This window comes from Saccostrea echinata, unplaced genomic scaffold, assembly GCF_033153115.1.
Source record: "Saccostrea echinata isolate AGI-Se365-2 ecotype Australia unplaced genomic scaffold, CSIRO_AGI_Sech_v1 ptg000029l, whole genome shotgun sequence".
Taxonomy (NCBI): domain Eukaryota; kingdom Metazoa; phylum Mollusca; class Bivalvia; order Ostreida; family Ostreidae; genus Saccostrea; species Saccostrea echinata.
Genome location: NW_026889778.1, coordinates 1,082,908 through 1,105,175, shown reverse-complemented (window position 1 = coordinate 1,105,175; position 22,268 = coordinate 1,082,908). Strand labels below are relative to the sequence as shown.

At 32.1% G+C, this 22,268-nt stretch overlaps 1 protein-coding gene, 1 long non-coding RNA gene and 1 pseudogene across 2 annotated transcripts in view; all 3 read left to right on the top strand.

Moving 5' to 3' along the window:
• The window catches only part of LOC133195444 (uncharacterized), a 319,912-nt gene that overhangs the window by 19,082 nt on the left and 278,562 nt on the right, over window positions 1–22,268 (top strand). The gene's annotated exons all lie outside the window — the stretch shown is intronic.
• LOC133195446 (uncharacterized) overlaps window positions 1–22,268 on the top strand; it is a 32,844-nt pseudogene that overhangs the window by 3,923 nt on the left and 6,653 nt on the right.
• Window positions 297–22,173, top strand: LOC133195449 (uncharacterized). The gene is made up of 5 exons (XR_009722204.1): window positions 297–329; window positions 4,262–4,481; window positions 5,848–5,947; window positions 14,984–15,068; window positions 20,987–22,173. It is a non-coding gene; the product is annotated as an uncharacterized LOC133195449 (long non-coding RNA).

Genomic DNA, 22,268 nt, shown 5'->3' with positions numbered 1-22,268 from the left:
CCATATATTTTCCCATGAATTTTTTTTGGAAATTATATTTTTAAAATTCTGACAAGATTTCTGAGGAAATTTTTAACTGCCTAGGGTGAGATTTATGACAGTCTGAGACATTTTAAACCAAGTCTCTGAATAAATTAGATTTTGTTGACTTGTTTGCATTTATGCATTTATTTTTATTATAGTGTGTTCGGTACCACATAACATGCGAGAATACCTTCTCCGGTATGTTGGAGAGAAGATTAGCAAGAAAAAATCGCGTGAGAAAATGAGAAGTTGACAGAAAAAGATTTTTATCATTATCGAAAGGGACATGTACAACATCCATAATGGTAAGAAAAGATAATTATTTATAGTCATATTTATTTGTTTCTATAATGTTTCTTTTGATAACTTTTCACTCATATTGAAAAGCCAGCACTTGAGAACCTCTGTACTCAGTACCTTTGAGCAATGAGTAATTTTGTTCATGCCAGCACCTACTACAACATAGGACCTCAGTTTCATTTGAACACCGGTCTCCACATCCTGCAGTGGGATTCGAACCTGTGATGTTAGGATCAACTCCTTTATCTGTGACTCTAAAGCAAACACTTAAACCACTGCGCCATGCAAGCAGCTAGTCATACATGTATTCCTTATGATGTGAGCTAGCATTATGAAAATTACATGTGCTGTAGATCATAGGTTGCTACATAGTTCTTTGTATGTTGCGCTAAAAAAATATGGTGTTCATCAATGATTCATTTTGGTGTGCATCCTGTGTAAATTATGCACAAATTTTGCTCAGGATGCATTATTTTAATAAATGTGCATCCCAATGGACGCAATAAATTTATAGAAGAACGTGTATTATTTGGTATAATCCGATTTTAAACTTGACCGATTGCATCATATCCATGTGCTAAGCGATATGCATGAACAATTTAACAGGTATATATAAGGTTGCCAACAACAGGTCAGATTTCACAATTGCAGCCAATTAACCAGCAATTATCAGAAAATATTTGAAAGTTAGATAACATAGTTCGATTATCACTGATTATGTCTATACCGTGGAACATTTCTGAAGCGAATACTATACCTTTGTAAAAGCTATACATGTAACCTGTATCATTTTTTTTTTCCTTACAAGCTAAGAAGTTTAAAATTTAATCATTTTTATTTCTGACTGTTTTTTCATTTCTTCTTAAAATTTCTTTGCTTCATTCTGCTTCTGTGCATTTTATGACTGATACATTACAATGTATGAGATTGTATGTACGATCTAAAAATAGAACCAAAGTGCACAGTTGACAATATATTATATTTATGACACAAAATCATGTACTCTTACTTGGACAATTGATAGTAAAATTATAAAACTACTCACAGCAACAATAAAGCATTTGCTCTTTCATGAAATAACTTTTTATATTTCACCAGAATTTCCTCTGTAATATCTAATATATGACCCTTGGATTTGGATGCTCTGATTTTGTCATGGGACTCATTGTTGTCATTAAGGGGGGTCCTTTGGACCCATGATAACCATTTTCAAAATGAATCACTGGTTCATAGGTCTGGGGCTAAAAGTTTATGAGGACATACTGTCTTAATATCACCCACCCATTATCATCTGATCAGCATGATCAGTACTATTAAGCAGGAAAACAAATATTTGAAGAGACATACTGTAAAAATAATTTTGTAAGATCTTGGAAAACATGTAATTTTGGTAGTAGATTGACATATAAGTATATAATTTTTTTTTGTGGATAACAGTTGATTAGGGTAGGTGGTCACTGGTGTGATTTTGACCCATTATCTGATTATTTTTCATACTTAAGTTTTGTTCGAGTATATGTCAGTGTTTGTTATGCTACAACGTTTCCTGGGTAATTTTCTCTATGGAATACCTTTTTTACAAGATTTCTTCTTTTTTTTGGAATTATTTATTGAATTTGCGAAATACATGTGTTCGACTTACAAGATATATGTGTTGGGTTATTTCTAGTTAGAACAATCTAACTTTGTCCCGGAACAAGCCCTCGATCACCACAGTTAGAATATGTCCCATATACTAGCAATGTAGCATATTGGAAAGGATCCGCTCAGAAATGATTTTGAAGAATACAAAAAAAATTGCACTGAAAATACTATCAAATTAATCATAACAAACCTTTTTGAGATTTTATATGCCTTTTAACCTAAAAAATAATCCATAGAAATAAGAAAATTGAACTCATTTTCTCAACCTTTTTTCCTCACTTCAAAGGACAAGGTATGGTAACGGCAGAATCTGGCCCCTTATTTGATGTAAAAATCAGAACATAGTTAAAATAGTGATAGTTTGTAGTTAAGAACTAAAAATGATGCTTGTTTTAAAACCAGCACTAATTTTGATTCAAAGCTTACATGGAGACCAGAAGAGGGTGCAGAAGTACATGTAGGACAATTTCCTGAATTTTCTCAATTCTATTGGAATATCCTCAAATTTGATATACTTTTCACTTCGGGAAACATAGAGCACAAGCTTGCCTATCTGAGATTTTTATACATAAGATGCATCTGATACTAGTATTTATTATATACCCAACAGTGTATCACTCAATTTTACTGTAGATTTTGTACAATCACGTGACGGTGTGATCCGACTTTCCGGATCACCACACTGTGGTTTTCTGAATCCATATCAGCCCTCTCTGAAATTGATGACATAGTACACAGAAACATGACGTTATTTTTCTTGCGCATCAAAAAGTCCCTTGACAGAATGCTTTGTTTAATGGAAAAATATTAAATAATTAATCTCAGAAGTTTTTAAAACTATATCTTGTTAGTTGTAAGGGGGTATATAATAAATTTATCATTATAACAGTAACTTGATCCGAAGAGCCGTATCACGTCTCGTTGACAGGCGCGGATCATCAGATCAAACTCGACGCTTCGCGTCTCGTTTGATCTGATGATCCGCGCCTGTCAACTCGACGTGATACGACTCTTTGGATCAAGTTACTGTTATAATAATATATATATGAAATATATAAATTTGGTAGATAGGCAAGCTTGTGCTCTATGTTTTCTGAAACAAAATGTGCTGTAAAATCGATGAACATTTGCATAAAATGAGAAAATTCGGAAATTGACATATTTTCTGATCTTCCTGTGACCTGTATGTATCACATAACTTAGAACCAATACTCATTTTCTGGCAGGGGTGACAACAGGTTTCTATTGATAAACTGTTGTATCATTCTAAACAACACCCCAAACCAGGGGCCAAAAAGGGGTCTTAGCCTATCTTGTCCTTTACACGCCATGTTGAATTCGGAACTCTCTGGATTGTTCATAGAAAATGCAGTCAGTTCGAGTTATCGAACTTGCTTATTTTGATAAATTGCCAATACACGGAACGTAGGACAATATCATTTTAATGATTAGAACATTCTAATCTAGGTTATTGAGATCACAGCAACAATATATAAACAAAATTAAAATTGAAATTATAATTCGCATCATCTCTTTTAAAAAAGAAAATATAAATTCATATTATTTTGTAAAACCAAAAAATATTGGTTTGAATATACTGACAATAAAAAAAAGAGACAATAATTCTCAAATTATGAATAACTTTAAAACATTGATTGCACCTACAAGCACAGATCCCATGATTTGTAATATAATGCACACACAGGCATGTAAATCAAACATACAGATTTTCACTGATTAGCTAATATACATGTAGAACTAGTTTCAACTAAATACTCGTACAAATACAAAAGAAAAAAATAATTATTTTCCAAGCAAGTAAAATGAAGAAATTAAAAGTTTTTGATTTTATTTTGATTTAAAAATTATCAAAGAATATTTAAGTCGAACTTCATGAAAAAGAAAAGCTGAAATCAAAATATTTGTATCAATTTAAATGTCATGCTTGATAAATTTTGGAAATACTGACAGATACACCCTTGCATAACACATATACATGACTAAAATTGTAAATTTTTAGAGACTTTGGATATGCATGGTGTCAAACTTTGTCTCATTTTAATATAAAATGAAAAAATTATAACTGATTAAAGATATTGTGATCTGTATTGTAGCATAAATATTGTGATACCTAATATAGTATATTAGATATAGAATAGTAGACGAAAGTGTATTATCCCAGCCCTTTATATTTGCAGTGCAGTATAAAACAGTTCAATTATATAATAATGAAGTCAAGAGAATATGGACATGATTATATGTAAATTAATAGATTTTGTTTTCATTTTTGCAGGTGTGTCTGATGGAATTTGTCATTTCATTAATAAATAATGCTGATAAAGATGCAAACTTAGCAATTGTGCCTAAAAAGTGACAGCTTTGACAAAGAAATATATCCATATATAACAGTTACTGGTACTGTATGAATGCAGTGAAAGGATCCAGATGAACAAATGAAGAGATTAAGTACAATGTACATCAATTACTTGGATGAAGAGAATCTGCAACATGGGGTAAGGTATATTTGCTGCTTTATTAGTTATAAACTGTAAATAAATTGTTAGCAGAAAATAGACACAAAAGCTTTAATTAAAGCAAATCAGGGGTAAATACTAACTTTTAAAGCATGCAGATACTCAGTGATAGACTGATAGTTTGATAGTATCATAAAAACCAAAAGAACTTCAGTGACTTTGAATTCCTGATAGCCCTAGCTGTTAATGAACTAGTTGCCCATTAAAGCCTTTGGCTGCTTATGGAGTCATGAAGTGATTGTTGGGGGAGGAGGAAATGAATTCCCAGTGGAGATGGGTATGAAGGTTAAAAATAGGGCCACAAAGAACCAGGTTATGGTGAGGCAGACTTGCCTCCTTACATTTTATTGTAATTATTTAACCCTTCACTCTTTATGAGTGAAATAATTCTCGAATGGACATAAAACAACACTCAATCAATCGGTCACACTTCACTCGCTGTTCACAGCACTTGTTGCTCTGTACTGGGCACTACTGGCTCACTTAAGCAGGTTAAGTTCAGTTTGGTGTTTACTAGTCATTCCAATGATAAATAAGTCTGAAGAACAGTTTTTGTGAGTCGACTGCACAGCAGTGCAACACCTAGGGATCAATTTACCTGGCATCTGTCTGTCTGTCCATCTGTCACACCTTATATCTCAAGAATTGTAAGAGGTTTAATTGTTTTTGATATTTGGTTAATATTTTGCTTGGCACTCTGACTTTTTTTAAATACCATGGTTGCCAATCTTGTGACCCTTGAACTTACCTTTGACCTACTTATAAAAAAGTTTAAAGTGCCAATATTCAGCATATTTTTGATAATTTAAAAGAGGTAAGTCTATGCTATTAATAGCATGTGCACAATTTATCATAAATTATAATGAAAAATACCAGCATTATAGTTCACTTGACTTTGACCTTTGTTTTACTTTTCAAAAAATATTTTGAATGGTTAATTTAACTTAAATGTTTTGATTTTCTAGAAGTAGTGTTTTGATAATTAGCATTGATGAGCTCATGACACTCTACTTTGAAACTTTCTGATATCCAGTTATCACACAAACTAAAACTTAAATCCTATGAAAACAAATCGGGATCAGTATACCACAATGGGTGGTAATGTAGACTGACAATTGCAGTAAAGACAGCCTGAAATCTCTTTAGAAAAAAACTGTTGAAAAGATTATTGACCATTATATGGTGACATCTCTATTTTAGTGAAAAATTCTTAAACAGGGTGTAAAACGACATACAATTAAACAATCAATCCAACTACTGAGTGAGCTTTCTCGCTTGTGAACTACCAATTATGTCCAATTGGAAGTAATATTTGAATGTTTTAAAATGTGATTGTACATTGTAGGAAATAATGTTCCTATAGAAAAGTCAAAGAATGTATACATGTGAGATTCTGAAGTAGCCGTACATGATGAGTAGGAATTTGAAGTGAATTATGGGAAAAGGTATGTAATCCATTAGTTTGCTTTAAAGTTAGTGATTTTAAATCTGAACACACTGTGTAAAAGGAATTTTTCCGCCATATTCCTTTATTCACGCTATATTGTAGGGTCCCTATATAAGCCACTCACTTAGTCACTGTTCAGTGTAATCTGTTGTCACCTGTCTGTATAGACAGACTGACGTATGCTACATAGCTCTGGGTAGCAACAAAAAAATACTGTGTACTTCTTTCACGGCAGGAGAGAAAGATGCCAATGAAACAACAGTCGCACAGGTCAGTGCAGTATACAAACTACACAAGTACACGTAACTGCAATAAAATAAATAAACAAAGGCAATGCAAGATAACCAGCATGAGCATGTGTCACCATTCCACTCCGATACCAGTGACAATAAAGCAGTCAGGTGTAACAAATGCGAAGAGTATACCCTGGTGCTGATATAGTAGATGATATATAATCGAATATGGTGTATGCCTATTTATGAGATGTGGTCAGCTTTATTTGATTGTTTTTCTCTGACTATATGTACCATAGGTCATAGTCATTTATGGTATATACAGTGGCGCCATGTTTATCCGAACACTTCACCTTCCAGATGCTATTTTTCGGGAATAGATTTTTTTCCATGTCATTCTGTCTCATTAATCCAGAAATTCGTGTTCCACATCTGAACGGTCGATTTCTACTACAAAACGTAATAGTTCATTGAAAAATGACTCGTTTATCCGGATGGTAATTTTTCAAGAAATGACTTTTTCATACTTATCTTCAGGGGTTGAAATTTTCCTGGAAATCCCAGTAGCCCAGGGGCTACTGATTAGGAAAAAATTACTAGCCCAAATAAGAAACAGTTCAAAATTAATCAATATTATTTTTAACAAACTTAAGCCAAAGAGGTGTCCGGATAAACAAGGCACCACTGTATATATCTATAATACATGCATATAAATGTACTTGCTATTAACAGTGAGTACAGTAAAATTTTCCCATTAAGTATATTAATTTTTTCTATGTGGTTTACTTTATGCCCAATTATCAGCAGTTTCCATAATTGCCATATTTAAGTATAAGAACTAGGTTGCTATAGCAGACAAAAGGTAAATATAAAAAATCTAAAGTGCAAGGTACTTTATCACTGATTGAATGTTAATTGGGGCCTACATGAAATGTTAAAGCTATATAGGATTCACATTGTCCATCTTTATATGTCTTTCAGCCAGCAATTCACACTTCAGTTGTGACACAATAAACAAGTTTTAGTTTATGCAGTGTAATACTATACAGGGTATTGATGCATACAGTAAATGAGATCATTAGAATGGTGTATTTATATACTGTATATACTTGATATCAACAATTTTTCTCAGTGGTCTACTTCATGCCCAATTATAAGTGGTCTCCTCAATGGCCATATTTAAGTATAACATATGTATAAGTACAGGTTGCTATAGCAGACAAAGGTAAATATAAAAATCTAAGTGCAAGGTACTTTATCACTGATTGAATGTTAATTAGGGCCTGCATGAAATGATAAAGCTCTATAGGATTCACATATTGTCCATCTTTATGTCTTTCAGTCCAGCAACACTTCAGTTGTGACACAATAAATAAGTTTTAATTTGATATGCAGTATAATATAATACAGGGTATTGATTCATATAGTGAATAAGATCATTAGAATGGTATATTTATATACTGTATATACTTGATATCAAGGGTTAATTCAATTTACTCAATTTTTCTCACTGGTCTACTTTATGCCTAATTATAAGTGGTCTCCTCAATGGCCATATTTAAGTACATGTGTAAGTACAGGTTACCATTGAAGACAAAAGGCATATACAAAACTCTAAAGACCATGATACTTTGATACTGACTGAATGCTGATCTGGACCCTTGAAAAGCACTTAGTCTTTGTCTTATTTATATGACAATGTGTGGTTTGATATAAGTTAACTGAATTACCTAGGTAACCATGGTAACATATTTCTATCTGTTTTTCTATCTGTTTTTGGATGTTTTTGCATAAGCAAGGGCTTGGGTCATGCATAAACTTTTCACATTTTTCAACTTCTTCTCAAGAACTACTGGACAAGTTTAAACCAAACTTGTCACAAAGTATCTTTGGAATAAGGATGGCAATGATTAACTGGTTTATTAACTATTAAGAAAGATCATAACCAGTTAAAATTTTCATAACCAGTTTTGCAACCAGTTACAATTTACATACTAACCACTTAGTAGATACAGTAGCTGCAACGTTATTGTTGACAACTTACACGAACGATCACGTTAGACGAACGATTCTGCACGATTCACACACGATAAAATCTGTTACATGAACGATCCTTCACACACACGATTCTACACGTTACACAATCTTACACGATTGCTAACGGAAACGCACAATTCTTAACGCAAAATAGTTCAAATTCTTTAGGAATGGATATTTTCAAAAAGAAATAAGGCTTAATACTTATCTTAGATTTCAAATAATGATTGATTTTATTTCATCGACTTTGAAAAATGAAGAAAAAAAAATAGAAATGGATATTTCTGGAACTAAATACATGTAAGATTTATGAATTATTTTAGATTACAAAAAATTATTTATGTAATTCTCTGACTTTAGAAAACTGATTGTTTTTTTCTCGTTCTATCAGAAGATGTACAGTCCCTAAAACGTTCTACTTTCCCACTTGAACGGTGAGCGAACGCTGAACGAACGGTGAACGAACGGTGAACGAACGCAGAGCGAACGGTGAGTGAACGATGTGTGAACGCTGAACGCAACTTGGTGAACGATGTGTGAACGCTGAACGGTGAGCGAACGCAGAACGCGAACGGAGCGCAAACGCGAACGCAAAGTGAACGGTGAACGAACGGTGAACGCAAGATGAACGATATATTCGGAATGCCTCTGATCTTTTCCTTGCATTGAAACTATTTTATTGTATTATAATGTCAGGTGCCCAAAAAAAATAAATAAATAAGTAAACCAATAAATGAATGAATAAATAAGTAAATAAAATAAATTCTCCAATATTGTCGTAAGAAAGACGATTCATGCACATTAAGTTTTTAATCAAACGATTTTTAAGCATGAAAACATTGCAATTGTTGCCGAACGCTGAAGTATAAAAGATATTTTTTTAGTTGGAAAATAAAAATGTTTATTCTTATTTGATAACAAATCAGAGAAAACTTCTGACTTATAGAATGAATTAAAGCGATTGTAACATCCATTCATATTTCTCCGTGTCAAGGCGATTTCATGTAAAGTAATGCAAAAAAATTAATTACAAAGGTCAGTGGACGTTTTGCATTTATACGCTTGTATTTAAAATTTTTAATACAATAATATATTATGTGTCATTTCTATTTTTCATGATGATTTATTGAGCATATTACTACATGTATCTGTAGATGGCCGTGATTATACTCGGACAAGATAATACAAAGATACATATTCATATAATTTGTTATAAATTCAATTTTCAGAACTTGATATTTAAGTAATATGCTGTTATAATTTTTATTAAACAGACAAGAGAGAGAGAGAGAGAGATATTCCGTTTTAGCCCCCCCCCCCCCCCCCCCTTCTTTTCAGGCTTCACTAAATGTTTGTACCTATATCAAACAATAACTCTGAAATTTTTTTCTAAATATATTAGACAGTGAAAGTAACTTTTTTTTTTTATCAATAAATCATATCCATCTGTTTGACAGTATTACTAGTTTTTATTTTCCTGTTTCAAGTTCACACGAAGTCCACGTGCTTGTCCTGTCAATCAAAATCATTCGACAGTGTGCAGGTGTGAAAGTTTCGTCACATCGAAGACGAAGTGCGAGTATTTCCAGCAAGTTATAACATTTATTTTTATCATTTCTAGATTTGATACCAACATTTGAATAATAAATGAATAAAATATATTGGGCATTAACACTTGAATTTGAAACATACTCTCTGCCAATTTCAAATACCACCGCCGACACGTGTACATTGTGAACTAATATTGTTTTGTTACTTTTTTAGATGCATGTTTGTTTTGAGACTGAAATTTTTGTTCTAAAAAAGACCTTAACTTTTTTTTAACAGGTTAATTAAAATTTTCTGGAAATACAGTACTGACTAAGTAACCGATTTAGGGGAAAGGGGGGGGGGGGGTATTAATCATATCGAATGGCAAACATATAAAGTTACGATGAAGAAAGAATTTTTTTTCTCTATAACAATAGACTTTACATACATGTATTATAGTAGCGAAAATTCTGTAGTGCATTACATTTTAAATAAATATTTCCTTTAAACACACTATCAATTTAATTCGCTCCAAAGATAATAAATTAACAGGATATCCGCAGTACTATGTATAACTCTCAGAACTAGTTCTATCATATTTTCTGTAGTAACTGAATAAAAAAAAAACGCGTTAGAATTAAATATTTTCGTAATTTTGCTGCGTAATTATTTGACTTGGATAATTATATCTCCATTAACGATTTGTCGTCTTTAACAAAACAACAAAATGTTGCAGTGCTTGAAGTATCTGTACATTGCCCTAAGTTAAATTTAATATTTCAGCATCGTTCTACATAGGTACAGAATGTGCTTATAACAACATTTATTTTCCAGAGTAATTTAATAAATAGCCTAATAGCTAAGTTAGAATAATAAAAATATATATCTTAAATATTTTTCCCCATGAAATAATGATTCTTCAAACACGATATGTTAGTTATTAAATTAAAAAAATCTGTAACTCCTTACCTACAAAAAGATAAGTCCTTTCACTTGGGAGTTCCGAATGGCAATGAAAAATGAACGATAGGTGAACGCTGAACGCAAGGTGAACACAAAGTGAACGGAACGAAGAGCGAACGCTGAACGCTTTGTGAACGGTGAACGCGAGCGCACGGTGAACGGTGAACGCAAAACTGTGAACGGAGAGCGAACGGTGAACGCACGGTGAACGAACGGTGAACGCACGCTGAACGAACGGTGAACGAACGGTGAGCGAACGGAAAAATGGGAAAGTAGAACGTTTCAGGGACTGTACATGTAGGTGGACCGTGAGTTTTGATTGAATTGGATTTCATGATATGCAGAAAGGGATAAGTTTGAAAAAAATGGCATGAAAAAGAATTAAATTATAAGTTATATCCACATTTCAATTTGTGAATCTCTAAAATCAATTAACATCAGAGAAAAAAATCAAACATCTAAGTACGGTTTATCAGAAAAAAAATCATGCTATTTGACGAGAACACAATATTGTACGACTTACTATATTGTTTATTTCCAAGCGATAATTAGTTCATTCTGTTTTCAGTTATGTAAATCGCGCTTCATTTCTTTTTAATTTGGATTGAAAAAAAAACAGACAAGTGAAATGCTTGTATAACAAAAACATTCCAATAAAAACTTACAAAACAAAATTTATACGTTTCTTAACACACGATCACGCACGATTAAAACCTCAAACGATTGAGTCTGATACACGCACGATCTCGCATGTTACACGAACGATCACGCATGTTACACGTGTAACATGATTCTTTTGTCAACAATAACGTTGCAGCCACTGGCAATCGAATACAGAATTGCAAATCGGTTAACCGCAAAATGTTCCGACCAATTAACCGGTTAATCGTATCAAACTACACAATGTCATTTTCTTGACTTTTTTCAAGTACCTCTATTCCTATGCACAAGAAGTCTTTAAAAAAGTTGTTAGAGGTCAAAATCATTCTATTTGTCTTTCTTGATCATAAAACTAGGCGCATATTTTTTTTCAATAGACAAGAAAAAATTCAGAAAACCATGAACCATGCCTGAGATATCGTGGATAATTTTCATGAGCGGATGTCACACAAGTTCATTCTTCATTATCACCATAATCAAAACTAAGTCTAAATTGTATCACTTAAGGGGAAGAAGGACCTTGAGCTCAAAAAAATCCTTGTCATTCAATTTTTTTCATATTTTGTAAATTTCTAATTTAGTATGTCCCACATATCTTAAAGCAGTTATATCAGTAGGTTTCTGACCTTATTTTAGAGATATTGATTGACAAATACTATGCTCTGCAGTATCTAAGTGGAGTTTTAATTCTTCATGTTTCCGGGCCCAATACTCTGTCCATAATGGGATTTTTTAAGCATATATAAAAAAATATGCAAGTGGACATGTATCTCTTAAAATATTTCAGAGTATGAATAGGTTTAAAATTCGAAAAAGGAATTTTATCCTGTCACACCGCATCTGGATAGGGAAAATTACGTACTTTTTGAGACAACTTAAGCAACAAAAAAAAACGTAATTTACAAAAAATTCTATCACTCAATATTTTTAAATTTATGTTGAAATGCAAGTCCTTCAAATTATTGGTTAACTTTAAAAATTTTGAATGGTGAAGCTGACCTCAATATTGCACAGGACATCATTACAGAGGACATAAGCATGAGAAAACGTGTCTCATATTTACATTTCTTGAGTACGGGAAAAACCAACTGTGACGTCACACGTAAGCTAAATAAGTGAAATAAGATATGCCTACATAAGATTTCTGTCATCAGCCATGCAATCATAATTTTTATGTTCCCCGTTTCTCAAAATATTTCATCACATACTGATTATGACCAGATTTTACATAATAATACCGCCCCTGTATTCACCGAGTATGATCTTGCTGTACTAATAGATCGTGTATGACGTCACTGACTTATGGATGCGCAGTTTAGGGAAACAGAGGAGTGGATCAATCTTTTTCATAATTTGTTAATGTTTACATGAATGTTAAAACTTTTTACTTTTTTATATAAGATGGCAATTTAAGTTAAAAAAAAATGTCAAAAAATTATACAAGAACTGATGCTTTACACGTTTTGGACTTATATAAACGGAGATTATGACGTAGATAAAAAGAGTCATGTGACCATGTGTCCTTCATCCCCTTAATTTACAATGTTTGTATTATAATCTAATGTGATAGATAACTGCAAAAGATACACACACACCAATTCATGGTGCTCAATGGTGATTATTATCATTAAAGAATTAGAGGACAGTCGGGGTAACGACATGATGTTTTAACAGTAATTAACATATCTCAGACTGACCAATTACCCCACAATTTTAATCTGGAGAGCCATAATGACCTCCCAATCAGCCTAAATAAATAAATGAAAACGCTAAATTAAATGTTTAGGTAGGAATTTCTAATTTGAAAATGAATTTTAGTACATTGCCTTCAGTTTTACATATAATTTTTTTTACGACTAATCGATTGCAGATTTTCTAACCGATTGCCATCGTTCCAACCGAGTAATCAGTTAACCGGTTAGAAATTGCCATCCCTAGTAAATAGTTTTTGTCAATGAGTATTTGTATTTACTTTTTCAATAATATTTTCATTTTTTGAAATAAAACTTGTAACATGTTTCAAACTGAAATGTGACAATCAAGCAGTTACCATATCTTGCCGAATATAATATGCATTGGTTTAAATATGCACCCCCTTTTTCAGCCTGATAACTTGGGGAAAATTGCAGCTCGGTTGTAAAGATTATTTGCTACAAAATCTTATTTCGTACAGGGCACAAGTTATTTAAACATTAAGATTTTAACAGACTTGAAATTTCTTTGACAATAACTTAAAGATAAGTCACTTAACATATGTCTTGTAATCAACACACACCCAAAGCTTAAAAAAATGAAGAACGAAAGTTATAAATCGACCTCTCAAATATGAAACAGGGGCTCTCAATTGTCTATAATTGGGGCCGTTCAAGGGCCCCACTCCCAATTCAAAAAAAGGTGCCTTTTTTCCCAATAAATGTGTTAATTTTCCCAGTAGTAATTTCTCCCAAAAATTAAAGAAAATATAGCTGGATATATACCGGTAATAACTTAACTTGCTATTCATATTCCTCTGTTTTATAAAACAAATTTAGTTGATAACGAAGACCGGAAACCCAATATATATGATTTTAAAGTACGTATAATGGTTATTCCAAAATTTCCTAAAAGGTCTTTATTTTCCCAATCTTCCCAAAAAGCAGTGTGAAAATGAAAACAATTATATGTACAGCAAATAAGAAGTGCCCTATCTTGTCAAAAATGTGATTGGAATAGATAGACCATTTCTTTATCCAGGTGAATATCATTACCGCTACATTTTCAAAATGGTAATTATTTATCGCTACATACTCATTACCGCTGCAAAAAATGTACACATTACCACTACATTTAAAAGTTTACATTACGAATACATTGCCTCTTTCATTAGCCAATGGATTATGCATGTACAGATTTATACAAATTACATGTACAACATATCCAAGCATAAGACCTTTTTCCACTGCTCACCATGGGAGACGAAAGTAGGGCTTAACAGGGTGGCTTTTTCCCACTTTTTTATTAGTCCCCTACCGGTGAAACCAGGGATTTATAGGTTTCCTCTGAATCTGTCCATCTGTCTGTCTGTCCCTCTTTCAGTCTGTCCCATTTGTTTTCCACACTTTTTTCTAAACGCTTGCAGATATTGAGCTGAGTTTTGGTATGTAAGTGTATCTTGATGAGTTACAGTTCAAGTTTGCATTTGTTATGCTTCTTAATCAATGATTTTTAATGGAATTGTGGCAATTCAATTTTTAGTGGGAACCAGATTACACTTGCCGGTAGGGGACTAGTATTGCTAATGCAATACTCTCAAAATGCTTGTTTAATCTTAATTATAGTAGGTATTTAAGTATGCAAGTACAATACTGTACATATAAATGCTTGTTCAAAATAAAGTTTTTCTCGTAATTTCAGCCCAATGCAACAGAAACTAAAAATTCAAGAACCTATTGGTAATTAATCTGATGTTTTTTAAATAGATTGATCGAAAGTACATGCAATATAATTCATACTATATAAAGGTGCAGTGTTTAATTGATTTGTTACAAAAAAGAGCAATGACCATATCACCAATGCTAATGTAGTGGTAAATATTTTTAATATTTAATAAGTTCCACATTTTTTTTTCACAGTGAAATGGTAGAAAAGAAACTGCTAGCGCTACTGTGCAGACTACCATCAATCAACATGATCAACAAAATCAAGTAATCCTTCTGAGTAAGTGACCTGTAGTATTATCTGTTTTCACCTAGGCCAATATGAGAAGGATGAAAGTTATTATACTCAATACACAAGTTTGGAGATTGTAGCTCTTCAACAAGAGAAACACAAAAAGAAGCCATATCCGCATGAAAGTGGCAGAGATTGTTGATAAAGTATACACAATCATGATTAAATAAATGTCAAAATGATGGCTTAATTAGGGCCTTTTGAAATGTAATTAATATTAAAGAAAGATTATACATGCATATTATGTCAAGCAATGATGATTTTGGTGATCATATTGAGCTATACTTTAGTAATACAGGTTTTTGGATGCTTGAGTCTCTGATTGACAATATATATGTAGTTTTTGGAGACCAGGTCTTCCAATAATCTGTCAGAATTCCCATGGGTACCAATTGCAACTTGTTGTTAGACCTCTTTTTATATTCATATGAAGCAGAATTTATTCAAAATCTTACACATGAGAAGAAGAAAACACTTGCTGTGGTCTTGAACTCGACAGTGAGATATATCGATGATATATTATCAATTAACAACAGTTATTTCCATTCATATGTCAACTATATATATTATACCCCAGTGAGCTTGAAATAAAAGATACCACAGAGTCTGACACATCTGTTTCATGTTTGGATATTATTTATTTCCATCACTAATTAAAATTTTATAAATTAATTATGTACATGTAATATTAAATGCATGTTTCTTGGAAAGTAATGTTTTAAGTGTTTCCTCACTGCTCTTAAGGATTTTCATGGTATATCAGATTCTTGTTTATTATCCTTTTCTAAGTGTTACTTTTCTCTAAGCAGTAAACAGGCAGTTGTATCACTAATGATAGGTGGAGACACATATGAAGTTACAGTTACAGCCAAGGTTTAATGAAGAATCATCTGGAGCCTGGCAGTGAGAGTGACAGTCGGCAGTGGATACTCACTCCTCTAAGGTACCTGATCCCACCTCGGATGTTTTTGAGGTAGAGGTTGCACTGCTCAAATCATAATTTGAATGGACTTTTGAGCTTAAATACTATTCACTGTCTCCATATTTCGTTTTATAGAATCTAGTTTTAATTAGGATGTTTGAAAACAAATGAATCATCAATCCCTTTGAGAGAAGACACTTCTTAGATTGTACAAATTTATTCTAAAAAAAAAAATAGTGGAATCTTTAAAATTATTATGAGGGGAAAGAGTCAGTGTTTCATTTAGAATCCTGACGTGCAGTGATCAGATGCCTATATATTAGAGATCCATTTTTCTTTCTTCGTATTATTATAAGATTTTTCCAGTGTGTTTTTTTTCCCAGATATTTTTGGTATTTATTATTTAAATTTTGAGCTGATTAGTGCATCCAAATAAACAGTTATAGACCAGTATATTGAACATGTCCTACTAGCAGGTTTATGAAATATATGGAGATAACAAACAGTATTAAAGCTCAAAAGTTCGTTCAAACAATACAATTCAGGAGCAGAACAATACGGACCTCTTAAACATCAGAGGTGGGATCAGGTGCCATGGAGGAGTGACCATCCCCTGCTGACCAGTCACACGCGCGGTGTGCTTCCTGTCATGATCCGGGAAAAATTAGAAAAATCTGTATGCAATTCAGTGTGTAAATAATGGCCTGGAAATTAGATTTAAAATGTCAATCAGCACTTGACTTAATGATAGATTGTATTTTCTGACAAGCATCAAGGTCATTGTATCGACCATATAACTATTGTAATGATGACTTTAAACAAGACTGATGATATTCTTGTTTCATCAACTTGTTTGTCAATAACTTACTTTGTTTTAGAAATTGTTCATAGGTAGAGCATGCTCTTGCGTATCGAATCAACAGAGAGATATGAACCCTGTATGCAGGTGATGAGGGTATATTGCTGCATAAGTAAGGGAAGTTAATGATTGAAAAGTTAGTCATAAAGGTTTGTTGTTAGGTACTAACCTCTTTTTATAGAAAATTATCAAAATATGAAACAGATGTGTCAGACTCCAGGGATAGACTTTAACTTTCATATTCACTTGTCCTTTGGGACAACAAATTTTGACTTGTCCAAATGCAAAACTTGGTTGCCCAAACCTTAGAAAGAAGAAAATACGAGTAATTTAATTTATGTGCAATAAAGTACTTTCTATTGGCAAGTTAACTGCCAAGAAAAAATGTTGATGTGTCAGTTATCCTACAATTGTAAATTCTGTACATGTAAACCACTGTCCTTTCATTTATCCTGAAAACTTGCACTGCCATGCAGCAGTATATATTTTCTTTAAAATAAAATTCATATTTTAAATATATATATATTATTTTGATTTTTTTCTCTGGAAAACTGAGGCCACACTAAAGGAAAACAGTTGTTATGTTTTGAAACATACATATCCTGATCAGAATACATTGTTTGCCGAGAATAACTGGTGTTCTCTGAGTGAAAAAACAAACTATTCTTGTTTAAGAAACTATTTTTGATATGTTCTTGGCAGAAAGTGTTATTGTTTTGTTTAAAACTAATGCAAGATATGAAAAAAAAAAAAATAAAAGTTTTTATCTGAAATATTCACTTGCCCAATCGGACAAGTACATTGGCATTTTCACTTGCCTTAACTGGGAATTAACTTGCCCCGGGCAATCGGACAACGGTTAATGTCGATCCCTGGACTCTGTGGTATCTTTAAATTATCAAGCTCATTGGGATAATTGTGTTGAAATATGAATGGAAATAATTAATACCGTAAAGTCACGTGTATCGGACGCACTTTTTTTTTCAGAAAAATTGTTCAAAAGTGTGGGTGCGTGCATTACATAGGAACTAAATTCAACCCCTTTTTCTGGACATTTTTTCTTAACTCTTATGAGTGATTTTCACTGTTACCACATTGTAAGTTTATTACATATTATTCCCCAATTCTTGAATGATAGTCACGTATGACAGATCGCTGATAAATAAATCAACAAACAGAAATATAAAAAGATATTTCCATTAAAATATTATTCAAAATTAAATATATATATATGTATATTTAAAATAAATTATTGCAGCCCGGAGGACTGGGCTGCTCTATACATATAAGTTTAAGTGTTGGTATATGGGGATTGAGGTGGGAGAAGTTATTCAGAATTAAAGGTTTTCTAAACATTAAAAACATTGTTTATCAGAATGTTCTTTCCCTTTATAAATTACGAGATACACAATATATTTACTTCCATAAAGTGAATCTATAAAATATATATGTTTTTCATATTTAATACATAAAGTTGCTTATCATTTACTATCGAAAAAAAGAAAGGTCCCTTTTTTTTAGAACATCGAATTTTACTTATCGCATAAAAACGTAAAAACATACTTTACACAGTTCGTGTTTTATATTCTTAAAGTGAAAGACATTTTTGAAAATAGGTGATGCATGTGTCTGGTTTCAATTTATATTTTATGCAGCCAACATTTACTTGAGGAATTGATAAAGTTTAAAAGGGTATTGTTTTTTGTTCGAATTTCATCCGACTATAAGTTTTCAAAATATTCTCGACTATCGTCTCCATCATTTAGATGCATGCCTTTGTCACACATATCGAAGCGGTTTGATGATCAAGACTCATTTCCATTGTTTACTTTATTAATTTCCCGGGCGACAATTGATGGTTACATCAATGTTTTCTTGTCTTTTTCTAACTTGGATATCATCACTGCCAAATTTAACTCCTCTCGACCCTAATGTAGGTCATATTTATTTATATAACAATTTCCGGCCATTTGGTTTTGAAACAACTGCCATTTTAAACAATACACTTGTAATCAGTAAAGTTTATTTAATGATAAATATTTTACACACCTTTTTAGTTACCTGATATCACTTGTATACATAAGTGTGACATTAATTACGCTTGGGATGATTTGTTTACGTAAACACAGACACCTGCTTGGAATGCATTTTCAGCACAATATTGTAAAATGGTTAGGGTTATAGGGAAAAAAAATACAGGACTTAATTTTAATTTATACCAATCAAATAACAATTAAAATACAGACTATACTTAAATACTTATAAATAAAGCTTATATGTAAACTGAATTTTCCAAGAAAATTAGAAGTTGTGTCCTACTTTCGTTTTTGAAATAATATGAATATTTTAACTTTTTAAACTTTTTCTTTGGAATAGTTGTGCTGTGAAAATAAGAGATACATCCGCATTTTTGGGGTAGCGTTTTATCCATAGGAACTGCATTTCTCTCAGGATTTTCCCCCCAAATTTGGGGGTGTGTCTATTACAAGTTTACGGCCTTTACATCTGACAATATGGTACTTCGTCAATATATCTAAATGTTAAAGGCGACAGCATGTATTTTCTTCTTCTCATGTATAAGATTTTAAATAAATTCTGCTTTGTATGAATACAAAAATAGGTTTGATAATAACGCAGCACAATTGGTACCTATGGAAATTCCAAGAGATTTTTGGAAGACCTTGTCTCTAAAAACCACATAGATATTGTCAATCAGAAACTCAAAAATCTTTTTAATATCAACTTCAGAGTACTTGTGTGTACAATCAGTGTTTTTTACAAATAATTTTGCAAATGACAAGATAAGTTAGTTTTTGAGTTCCCCTTTAATGAAAAAGCAGCTGTCAATAAACAAATCTCTCGTCCATACAAAAAAACAAAAAAGCATACCAAGGGTGATAATCTCAAAACTTAAGCATTGATCTGTTCGAAATAATTTTTTTTATTGACATACGTTTAAGGATAAACAACAATACTTGATATCACGATTACTTAAATTAGCGAAACTCTTTCACAGAGGTAGGAAACGTCTGTTGGATGGGGGCAGTGTACTATTGAATGCAATGCATGATCGATCATTGTGGAATTTATAAGGACTGATAAAGAAATCCTAGAGAAATATCTTGCTAAACATGCACTGAACCAGCCTAATAAATTTTTGAGAGGAGCTAATCCTGTGTGTTGCATTTTTTACGATACTTTTTACTAAGCGGACTTTTCTTATTAAATTCTAAATGAAAATCGTTACTTTTGAAAGTTGATAAAATACTCTAAACTTTCCTTACTTGACAAATCTACTATTTGGAGTTCAACTCTTGGCAATACATTGTAGTTTCAGCATAATGATTGTTCGAATCACTCCATTGTCACCACTGTAATGTTATGCCCCAGAAATCTTGTGAGATTTAGAGCTTCCTTGACTCCCATGCTAATTAAAGAGCAGTTGTAAGTTAGATAATTGTGAGATACTCGCAATACTAGGGCTGGGACGATACAACTTTTTCTATATCGATACGTATCCCGATATTTGAGCCACGATACGATATGTATCACGATATGTTTAATTGATTATAAATTCTTTTTTTATATTGAAATGAACAAAACATTTCTTCACAAATAAGAATAATTTATGCAAAGAAGTTGTATATCTTTTGTAAAACTTAATTATTTTACACAAGTGGTGTTAATTATTATGAATTTCATATTTATATTTATATTAAGCATATTTATTTTATATATTAAACCCAAAATCTTAAGTAAACAAAGAAAAACATATGTCAGAATTTTTTAGGCGATATTTCGATATTTCTTTATACGTATCGATATGCGTATCATCCTCACATTGAATCGATATTATCGATATCTCGATATATCGTCCCAGCCCTACGCAATACTATGTATTGCAAAATACTGGTACTTTTAATTCAATTCTCATGTGCTCACCTTTAAAATGCATTCACAATTCTTTATAAAGTTGGTGACATTATGTATGAAAATATAAAGTCTAGTCACATATTTAAAGTATGCTTGTGGTACATGTATGCATTTTTTTTTCTTGAACAGTAAAGGAAGGGATGAGAGAGTTCATTGAGTGCCATAAACTTTCATTTGTATGTTATTTTTTAGAGATGGAGTAGTACACAAGCACAATTTTTTAAAGAAAGAAAAGTCAATGGAATGAAGAAAAGGTGAAGTGAATTGTCACTCATTATATTTTAAATTTAATGTGGACATGGTCATTATTTTAGTTATGTCATAACCTTCCTATCAATTTTAAGCAGTGCAGACAGATGCATTTCTTATTGCTTTGAATAGAATAAATTATCAAAAAAGTTTGTATATGTTTTTTGATATAGAATTTATATTTAAAAAAAAATTATCAATTACTGCAGTTTTGAATTTCAGTACACTAGAAATTTTTCTGCCCTGCCATGAATATGGCTGGGGCATATAGAGTTTGTCATGTCTGTCCTCCGTCCTTTTAACCTTCTGTCTGTCCTTCCATTCCGCTTTGCTTTTAGCTCAGTTCAAAACTAAGTTTCAAAGAAACTATTCAAGATATTTTTATCAATCTTCATATGCTGATACATATTGATAAGAGGTATTCAATTTCATCAACGTACCTTGACCTTTCCTTTAACTTTGACCTCACTTTTCTTAAATTAGTGTTTAGCTCAGTTTTAAAGAAACCATTCAAGATAGTGTAATCAAACTTCATATGCTGATACATACTGAATCAACATTTTTTTACCTTGACCTTTCCTTTGACCTTGACCGTACTTATCTTAAATAAGTGTTTAGCTCAGTTTTAAAGAAACCATTCAGGATAGTGTAATCAAACTTCATTTGCTGATACATAATGATGAGAGCTATTCAACTGCATCAACATTTTTTGATCTTGATTTTTCCTTTGACCTTCACCTCACTTTTTCTAAATTAGTGTCAAACTTCATATTCTGATACAGACTGATGTAAGGTATTTGACTGTATCAACATTTTTGACCTTGACATTTCATTTGACCTTGACTTCATTTTTCTTGAAATGGTGATTAGCTCAGTGTTAATTAAACGGTTTCCATTCAAAATATTTTTATCAAACTTATTTTGCTTATGCGTATTAGTGAGAACTATTCAACTGCATCAAAAATGTATGACCTTGAACTTTCCTGTGACCTGGACCTCACTTTTCTTAAATTTGCATTTTGCTTAGTTTTAAAGAAACCATTAAATATAATTTTATGTGAGCTTATGCACTTAACAGAATTTGGTGGGAATTTATCATCTATATCCAACTTTTTCGATTTCAATGTTAAAGAAACTATTTTAAGATATTCTTATCAAATTTCATACACTAAAAATATTTTTATGTTGCATTACTAATATGCCCACATGGTGCAGTGGTTAAAGC